Source organism: Scylla paramamosain, chromosome 2 (assembly GCF_035594125.1).
Source record: "Scylla paramamosain isolate STU-SP2022 chromosome 2, ASM3559412v1, whole genome shotgun sequence".
NCBI classification, from domain to species: Eukaryota; Metazoa; Arthropoda; class Malacostraca; order Decapoda; family Portunidae; genus Scylla; species Scylla paramamosain.
Genome location: NC_087152.1, coordinates 10,872,501 through 10,882,500, shown reverse-complemented (window position 1 = coordinate 10,882,500; position 10,000 = coordinate 10,872,501). Strand labels below are relative to the sequence as shown.

General features: G+C 40.8%; 2 long non-coding RNA genes across 4 annotated transcripts in view; one reads left to right on the top strand and one right to left on the bottom strand.

Annotated features, from left to right (window-relative positions):
* The window catches only part of LOC135109829 (uncharacterized), a 94,080-nt gene that overhangs the window by 38,403 nt on the left and 45,677 nt on the right, over window positions 1–10,000 (top strand). The gene's annotated exons all lie outside the window — the stretch shown is intronic.
* LOC135109833 (uncharacterized) overlaps window positions 4,260–10,000 on the bottom strand; it is a 9,189-nt gene continuing 3,448 nt past the window's right edge. The window contains exon 2 of the long non-coding RNA XR_010272931.1: window positions 4,260–4,682. This is a non-coding gene — a long non-coding RNA (uncharacterized LOC135109833). The remainder of the gene's footprint in view (window positions 4,683–10,000) is intronic.

Sequence of the window (10,000 nt, the reverse complement as noted above, 5' to 3'; positions counted from 1 at the left end):
TCAGGGATTCTCTCATAGCACTAAAGGCTTCGCTGAGTTTGCATCATCTGTCTTCTTGGTGTGAAATTAATGCTTGGTTATTATTTACCGATATTTAACTTGGTATGAAAATATTCGTTATGAGAAATGTGCTATGTATTTTTTTTCCAGTCGTTATTTATTATGAAGTACTGTTGTTCTTTTCTGTGAAGTTAAAGATTGCATTGCTTATCTGGTGTTTTAGAAGCATATTCGTAAACACTGCGTCATATCTCCTTGTCTTTGTTTCATCTCCTACATTTTTTTACGCGAAGCTGTCCAGTATTTTCAGCGGTGTTCTGATGACTGGAGTGATAGTTTAACGAATATTCCGCACCGTCAACGTGAAAAACGCCCATGAGAACCTGACTGGTAATTTCTGTGGCCTCTGAAATAAATCCCTGTGAGAGCCCAAGGTGTTCTCTTTCTGGAGGGTCTGGTCTGCCTTTCTCTGCCATTTTGTGGTAGAAAATATTGCTTCAGGTTTCCCAGAAGGTGTACACTGATGGTTGTGGTTTGTGATTGTTGTGTTGGTAATTTTGTTAGTGATGGTGATGGCTCATGATATGTCTTGTGTGTGTTTGTCGATTGGCCCTTTGTAGTCTCCTTAGTTTCGTATGTTTCTTGCTAATGCCTTAAGTTTCCAGCTGATTTTAACACAATGCATCACTGATCAAAACATACTGTGATCGTAACGTCCAGGCAAGAAGGTCGTACTTTATGGTTTTAGAAAGCAGTCTCCGCATTTTAAGAACATAACATAAAAAAATAAGGGAAGCTGCAAGAAGCCATCATGCCTACACATGGCAGTTCTTGCATGAAACATCCGTACCTATGTCCACCTATCATTCTCATGCATAAATTCACCTAAACTTCTTTTTAAGTCCCCTGATGACTAGGCACTAATAAAAAAATAATCTGATAACTGAGTCTGTTCCTATTTTCTTATATCTTTAACTATTATCTCATCCACGTAGCTGATTCCTGCACAACACGTTACTGATCAGGCCACACCGGAAGGAAGCCGCACTTTAGGTATTGGACAACTAAACATCATTACTCGACAAACTCCGCCGTGGTGATCAACATAAGTGCAGTCATCATATATCCCACGCCACGGCTTGTCGCTGCCATGCCTCCCTGCCACTAAAAGACGTGAGGATAGCTCTGAGAAAAAGGAGAAAAGAAAAAATAATGTTAGAATAGATCCGGGAATATTTAAAATGGGATGCAAAGGGACGAGAAGGGCAGGGGAGGGGAGACTCTGGAAAATAAAATGTTAGATAAAGTTCCGATCTGTGCTTTTTATTTTACAAGTTAAATGAGACAGTTAAGTGACGACCTGACAAGGAAATGAAAGGATTTGTTACCGTATTGTGTGCTAATCCCTCAGGCCGTGGGAAAGGCGAAATGTGTGCACAAAAATGGGGCCAGTACTATTACATGTGGTCATATGATGCGGTGGAACGCGTACAAAAGGTATCATAAATTAAGTAACCCAGTGTCATAAAAAAAGGGAGAGATTTTGACATAGAAAATGAATAAAGTGACTAAGAGGAATGAAAATTATTTATGTCATGTAAATACGCAAGGAAAAACTGATATCTTTTTTTTTTTACATTTTTTTGGGAGCTCCAATTAAGGGGTTTCTCTCTCTCTCTCTCTCTCTCTCTCTCTCTCTCTCTCTCTCTCTCTCTCTCTCTCTCTCTCTCTCTCTCTCTCTCTCTCATTTTTCTTTTTTAGCTCAGTCTCCTTTACAAGTCTATAAAAAGAACTTTCTGCAGTTGAATAACATAAATAACTAAAACAACAGAGGAAAAAAGCGGGGAGATGTGGATTTAAGACTAAGTAAACTCCACTTGGTCGTGTTCTATTATTTACAACGATGATAGTCTGATAATGTTACGTAGGACAGGGTTCCTACAGACAAGGAGTTTTGAACATTATGCAAGAGATTCTGGTGCATAAACAAAGACGTGGTGTTCAGAAATAGAAGAAAAGTAAATGCCATAATGAAATACGAAGTAAATGATGTAAGGGCGATGTTCCTGCGTGTATTTAAGTAGTGTTATTCCTTCCTGACAGGGTAAAAAGAATACTTGTTGATATCCGCTTGTGTTCTTGTGTTCTTGTGTTGGTCAGCTGGGCTTTTGCAGTTTCCTTGTTCTCCTTCGTTTTTATGTTCATATGTCTGCGTTGGTGGGAGAAGTAACGCGTTTACCGAAGTGCAGTTATCCCATATCGTAATGCCACAAAGTAAAAGTGAATATGGTGTTTATAAAATCGGATATAAATTAGATGTGAACTAATGAATTGGTTTATAATAGGAGTTCCGCAAAGACCAAACACTGGGGATGTGGTAGGCGACGGCAGTTGTTTGATATTAATTTTTGTCTGAAGAATATTTTTTGTAGATATAGGAACGTAAGAACATAAAAAAAAAAAAAATGTAAGGGAAGCTGCACGAAGACAGCAGGTCTATACATAAAATTTCTTGTATAAAATATATCTGCTTTTAACGCCTGTCGTTCCCATCCATAAACTGACTAATCTTTGTAAAGCTCCCCATTGACTCGGCACTAACTTGATTACTAAGGTTATTCCAGTCATCTATCACTCCATTTGAGAATTAATTTCTTTCTTTCTTTCATTCAAATATAACTTTATCAAGCACGAGCCACTTATCTCTACTCCTATTCTGATTATGATATCACTCTACGCAATTTTACAAAGCAGAATACTCGTACAACGTACATGCATTGAGATGCTTTACTGAACATTCGATCACCTTCTGTTGCTGTGAGTGTTTATCTTTCAAAATTCTGTTCAATATTTGTACAAGAGCACTTTATTAAGCTGAGAAAAAAATCACAGCAGTCCAAGTAAGGCCCATGCTTGCCTGTCATCCTACACTACAAAGACATTCATGGGCAGAGCTCGTCAACGAACCTGTATTTTGTAAAGCAGCATTTGAATTATGAAACCTTTGAGTCTGTGTAGTGAAAGTAGACCATTGTAGTGCAGGGAACAAGAGGCGAAGACCTGTATCACACACACACACACACACACACACACACACACACACACACACACACACTCACACACACACACACACACACACACACAGAGTTGTGGCCGTGGTAACATAAACACCACCGCGGTGCCTCATTAACTGGGCTTCCTGTGTCGAACATTTTTTTGGTGATCTTTGTTTATTGCCTAATTGTTTGCCTTTGTTCCATGTTGCTGCTCAATTATGACTAATTACTCCTTTCCTCCGCCGTCTCCTGCCCCTGCTCCTGCTCTTGCTCTTCCTCCTTTTTTAAGCGAGGATAATGATGTTTTGATGAGTGAATAATTATAATAATAATAATGATGATAATAATAATAATAATAATAATAATAATAATAATAATAATAATAATAATAATAATAATAATGGTAAAAACGATAGTGATAATAATGCTGATAATGATAATAATAATAATAATAATAATAATAATAATAATAATAATAATAATAACAATAATGCTAACAATAACAACAACAACAATAAAAAACAACAACAATTAAAACAACAGCAAGTTAATACTGTTATTCTGAACACCGTTATTGCGCAAGAGACTAGTTATGAATATCACAGTTGAGGCGGCGGATGCTTCTGTTCCACGTCCGCTGTGGATGCTGGTGACAGGGCATCACAGACTCCACACTTCCTGCTCCCGCATCTTCAGCCTGTGTTCATGAAGCTTGCATCACGTCTCGCCTCGCTGTACGGAAACGTTTGTCACTTTCCTGCATTCTCGTCCCTCCAAGGCAGTGTTAGCTGTCCTTGTGGAGGAAGACACGACTGGCACTCTCCTGAATGACTCGCCGTGTTTCCTCCAGTCGTTACCTCAAACGTTTCGGTGTCTTGCTTAGACTTGTAGCAGCTTTGGTGGAAGTTCTTGGGTGTTTTAAGAGTATTTTCATGATTCCAGTGATGGTTAAACAAAGATTCTGCATCATCATTGGGAATAAACATCATGAGACCCTGACTAGTCATCTCTGTGGCCTTAATTTCAGAATAGTACGGATGTGAGTATAAAGTGGTTCAGAATACGGGGCCAGGGCCAGGTTATCTTGATCTGCCCTAGAAATCTACCCATTGGCGTTAAACTTTCCACAGTTCAGCGCGTTGTTTAACAACACATCCACTATTCAAGAGAAATTTGTTGTGGCGATGTGAAAGAAAACAGGAATCGTAGTGATAAATGTAGTCCTTTTAATAATTACTAGACAATTTATATAGTGCAGCTAAAATAAATGGCCAAGTTATTTGCCAAGAAAGAATGTTTATTTCTAGTACTGTATTTCATGTAAGAGGTTATCTAGCAAAGGGCAACAAAACTGGTAAGGGAAAAAAAAAAAACTGCAGTTGATTCCATTCCCTAAACAGAAGTCCGAAAGCAAGTCCAAAGTTACATAGATAGTCTCTTGAAAACCTCTCTTAAAACAAATTGTGATAGGCAGCTTCATTGAAAGTGTTACTGAACAAAGCCTCTTGGTCCTTGCGGTTATATTACTCGGTCAGTTGGTGCAGGGTTTGCGTCCTGTTGCCTGTTGTGGTACCATCAATGAAGAGATGCTTCCCTAGTGATGGCGCCGTTCAGGGTCTGAATAAACTGAAAAAAAAAAAAAAAATATCCTCGAGAGTCGATCCCTGTAATTGTGGCAGCTCTGAAGCTCTGTCTCAATATAACACACAAAAGGGGCTGATAAAATGTAGTTTCCGTTGTGTTCGGGCTCATTTGCCCTTGCCTGTATTGTGAAATACTGTATTGTGTTCTCTCATTAGGACTGTTTCCAGAGGCCACAGAGGTTATTAGGCAGGTTCCGATGATGTTCGTTCCCGTTTAGGATGCGAAATTCTTATTGAACTGTCACTGAAATCATGGAAACACCATTGAAAAATCCAATAACTTTCTCTGTAACTCCATAACTCTGTAACTGAAGATAAATTGCAGGGTTGAAGTGAGACGTCAGAATATTTTTGAAAGTAAGCTGAGAGTGAGAACAGAAAGACTAGGTAAAGTTTATGATATAATAAATGTATGAAAAAAGAAAAAAATGCTAAAATGATAGTGAAATGGGAATGACCTGGGAGGAAAAAGATCAGAAGAAAAAAAAAATGAAAATGAAGAGGAGGAATAGTGAAGCGGGCATGACCTGCGAAGAAAATGAGAAGCAACAGATGAGAAGAAAAAGAAGAAAAATAAAAGAAAAACAAAATTATAAAGAGAGAGAGAAAAAAAAAAACCGAGAACAGGAACAAGAACAAGCAAAATTAATAATAACAGTAGTTTATCATCAAGTGTACCATTACTTAAGCCTTGTCCTGGAACACTTCCACTGAGTTACCCTCGCGGTGGCTTTAGTACAAATCTTTCAATGCGGGGCTGTCACAAGTACCTGTCTCTATGTAATCCATCTCTCTCTCTCTCTCTCTCTCTCTCTCTCTCTCTCTCTCTCTCTCTCTCTCTCTCTCTCTCTCTCTCTCTCTCCTTTGCCTAGTAATTTCGGGTATTTTTTTTTTATCATGCTCTTTTAGGTTTGGCATCTTCAGTGGGCTTTTTTCCCTGCTGTCTTTTTTGTTGCCCTTGGCCAGAATCCCCCTGACATCTATAAAAAGACTGTTTTCTCCGTTTTGGGTTTGAATTGTAATGGTCAAATTATACTTTACACTATGGCTCTTAAGAAACAGTGTTCGTTTGAGTGTAAATTGTGGTCAGCAGAGATGTATTTTGTCTTTTTGTCCGGCTATCTGTCTGTCTGTTTATCTGTTCATCTTACTGTCTGTCTTACTGTTGATATACCCGTCTAATTTTCTGTCTATTTATCAATCAGTTTTTTATTTTCAATCTATCTGTCAACTATATATGTATTTATCCTTTTATTTGTGTTACCTACCTACACACACACACACACTCTCTCTCTCTCTCTCTCTCTCTCTCTCTCTCTCTCTCTCTCTCTCTCTCTCTCTCTCTCTCTCTCTCTCTCTCTCTCTCTCTCTCTCTCTCTCTCTCTCTCTCTCTCTCTCTCTCTCTCTCTCTCTCTCTCTCTCTCTCTCTCTCTCTCTCTCTCTCTCTCTCTCTCTCTCTCTCTCTCTCTCTCTCTCTCTCTCTCTCTCTCTCTCTCTCTCTCTCTCTCTCTCTCTCTCTCTCTCTCTCTCTCTCTCTCTCTCTCTCTCTCTCTCTCTCTCTCTCTCTCTCTCTCTCTCTCATTGCACTTGCCGAGGAAAAGAAAAACGAGTCTCGCTGTAGTCAATTATCATCATTGCTCTTGTCAATTTGTACACATGTCGCTGCTGTATGTAATTTTTCCTCCCCTTCCTTTGAGCAGCATCATTAGCGAGCGAATGCGTCATGTGAAGTCTAAGAATAGAACGTGTAGAACCAATATAAAAAAAAACATGGCCAAGAACAGATACTTAATAATGTCGAAACCTCTCAGTAATTGCATTATCATTTACCATTGACAACAACCATAGCTACTGTTAGTTTAGGACCGAATTCAGAAACGCGTTACACTCCCACCGCGAATGTTTTCAAAGACAACAGAAATGATTAGCCCGATCTCCAAAAGTGTTTCTCATGTTAATAATGTAGAAATATTATTCATTTGTCACTACAACTTAAAAAGCCCCTGTAAATTCAACTGCAGGCTTTTGAAAGAAGTGAAGGTGCGACGCAGAAGTGTTTCAGAATATAGCTATTTGTTAGATACTCATTGCTCACTGTTCTCGTCCTCATCGTCGTCCTCTTCCTCTTCATTCCCCTCCTCCGGCACACTAAATACTGTTTGCACCATTACAAAATCCTACTACAACCTTCACCACTTTCTCTTTCTCCTCCTCTTACATTACTGTTGCTTTGTCCAGTCTTACTCGGCGTTCTTGTCCTTCTTGTTCGCATTAAAGTTTGCTTTCAACATTACTGAATTTCACTACGACCACCACCACCGCTACGTCCTCTTCCTCCTCCGCCTTATGAAATGTTACTTTGTCCAGTCCTCCTCGTCCTTGTTGTTCTCATTGGTCTCCTCCTCCTCCTCCTCCTCCTCCTCACTAAATCTTGCTTTCACCATTGTTAAATCCTTCCATGACTACCACCACCACTACCTCTTCCTCGCTCCTCCTTCTCCTCCTCCTCTTCCTTCGCTGTGCTATTCTATTTCTCTCACTAGATGCTAGGTATTATAGCCCTCGCAAACAGACCCGTAAGGAACAACAAGTGTGCTGCTGTTTGATCTTCCTTTGTGATCTTTTGTATTCTCCTCCTCCTCCTTCTCATCCTCCTCCTTTCTCGCATCTACTTTTACGTACTTAGGTATATAATTTCGTTTTACTGTACATGAGAGAGAGAGAGAGAGAGAGAGAGAGAGAGAGAGAGAGAGAGAGAGAGAGAGAGAGAGAGAGAGAGAGAGAGAGGCACGAAAAGAGCAAAGGGAGTGAGGGACGAGGAGTGAAGCTAATCCTCAGAAATTCAATTATGTCACCAAAATTCGCAGGCGTCGTCCCCATCCCCCTCCCTCCTCCTCCTCCTCTATTACGGGCGCGGGACAAAAGTTGCTCTAAATCTATTTGTCACGTGTTTTTCCTCGTTTGTATTCCATTATGAGCTCCATGTTGCTGCGTCCTAGCTCATGCTGCTGCTGATTGTGTGTGTGTGTGTGTGTGTGTGTGTGTGTGTGTGTGTGTGTGTGTGTGTGTGTGTGTGTAGTGTATTGGTACATTATAAAGAGGAAATATGAAAGGTAAAGTGGTTGGGCGGTCTTACTTCTCCCTTTTTCTCTGTCTTTTTCTGTCCTTCCTACCTAGAGAGAGAGAGAGAGAGAGAGAGAGAGAGAGAGAGAGAGAGAGAGAGAGAGAGAGAGAGAGAGAGAGAGAGAGAGAGAGAGAGAGAGAGAGCGAAGGGGGATCGGAAGCTGAGGAGGATAATAAGAAAGAGGGAAAGAGGGCGCCTTGATGATTAATTACCAATGAACTGATATAATTGGAGTTTACAGGGAGGAGGCGACGCGACGAAATATTAGACGAAATGCAGGAGACACAGAGTTCAACCAAAATACAAGAATACAGGAATATACTTGAAATATAACACGGCGGGAAAAGACTGAGAGAAGAATAATCACAAGATGAAAAAGAATACAACAAATACACAAAACCAGCCCAGGAAAGAGAGACACAAGGCGAGGGATTAAAAATGGAAGAGATGAGAGAAAGACGGAAAGGAGCTGTGGAAAAAAAAATAAGAGACAGAGAAAGAGAAATGTGAGAGGGTGAAATGTGAAACACACACACACACACACACACACACACACACACACACACACACACACACACACACACACACACACACACACACACACACACACACGTAGACAAAGCGGCGGGCACAAATTTCAATTAATCTGCTCCCGACAGCTACAGGATTATGATGGATCAAGTTAATGCGAGCTTGGGTGTCACGCGGAGTGGTTCTAATGGCAGGAAAGTGGGCGTGGCGGGGGAAGGTACATGGATGCAGGTCTGTGTAGTGGAGTGGAGCTATCCTGACGCGGCCGGGTGTTTGGACGGGCCTTGTGTACCATATTGTAAAACACCTCTGTGCCGCGCCTCCGCTACTTTCAAAAGGGTCGGGTCTTTAAGAGTGTTTCTACGGTTCTAGTGACATATAAACGATATTTTACATTATTAACAGGAGAAACACTCTTGAGAACCTGTCTGTCATCTCTGCAGCCTTGGTAAATAGCCGTGGTGAGAGAGCAAAGCGTTTCTGAATACGGCTTTAGGCGCGGCGGGGCTAAGGGGAATGGAGGCTGTGCTGTTGAAGGAGAGAGAGAGAGTGCTACTGGTGCTGGTCTGGTCTGTTTTGTGGATCTAATGGGAGCTGTGTCCTGATGCTGAGGGAGGAGGATGGGGAGGAGGAGGTAACCTGTTGCGACGCCAAGAAAGGATGTGATATGTAAAGTGAATGTGAAGGGTGGTGGTGGTGGTGGTGGTGTTGGTGGTGAGACAGTGGTGTTAAGGGAGGGAACGAGACAGAGAAGCTGAGGTAAGCAGTAAAGCTGGATGATAATGGTGAGGGTGCTGTTGGTGTTGATGGTGATGATGATGATGGTATAGTGAGTTTCATCTATTTATTTATTTGTTTTTCAAGGTGATAGAAGAAGCGTTAAGGTTATATTCATGATTGAAATAATGATGTAAGATGAAATATGATGAATAGATAGATTGATTGCAAGATAGATAGATAGATAGGTAGGTAGATAGATACATAGATACTACTACTACTACTACTACTACACTTTCAACATCACCACCACCACGACCGCCGCCGCTGCCATCGCCACCATTAACCTTCACATCTAACACTTTTACAATCAATAACAACACCAACATCAAAAGATAAAAGGAGCCTTGCAAATGATGACAGACAGGAGGGAGGTAAAAAGAAAGGGCAGAATGAGCAGAAGTAAGGAAGAGAAGCAGCAGAATGAGGCAGTCCAGGCCGACACAAGTATTACAGAACCATTATGTAAATTAAGCCAATATTATACAAGGCAAACAGAGCTGTAAAATTGGTTGAAGGAAACTCGCCGTATAATTTGGGAGCTGCCAGTTTAATAAAGGCAGGTTTACAAGCGTGCTCCGTGCCTGCCTAAGGGCCTGAGCACTGCTACCACTAATGGAAGGGAGAGAAAGGGATGGGGGGATAGGTGTGTGTGTGTGTGTGTGTGTGTGTGTGTGTGTGTTTTGTTGTCTGTGTTACTGGTTGTTTATATGTCTGTTTATCTGTTTGTGTGCAGTTACAGTACAATCTTAAGTATATATGTGAAAGAAAACACTTTTCATCCCATTTCTACTTTTCATTCCATTCATATTCTTCCTTACTACCACAGAAGACCTCACGTCCTCACCATAACTCACTTCTTGACTCAA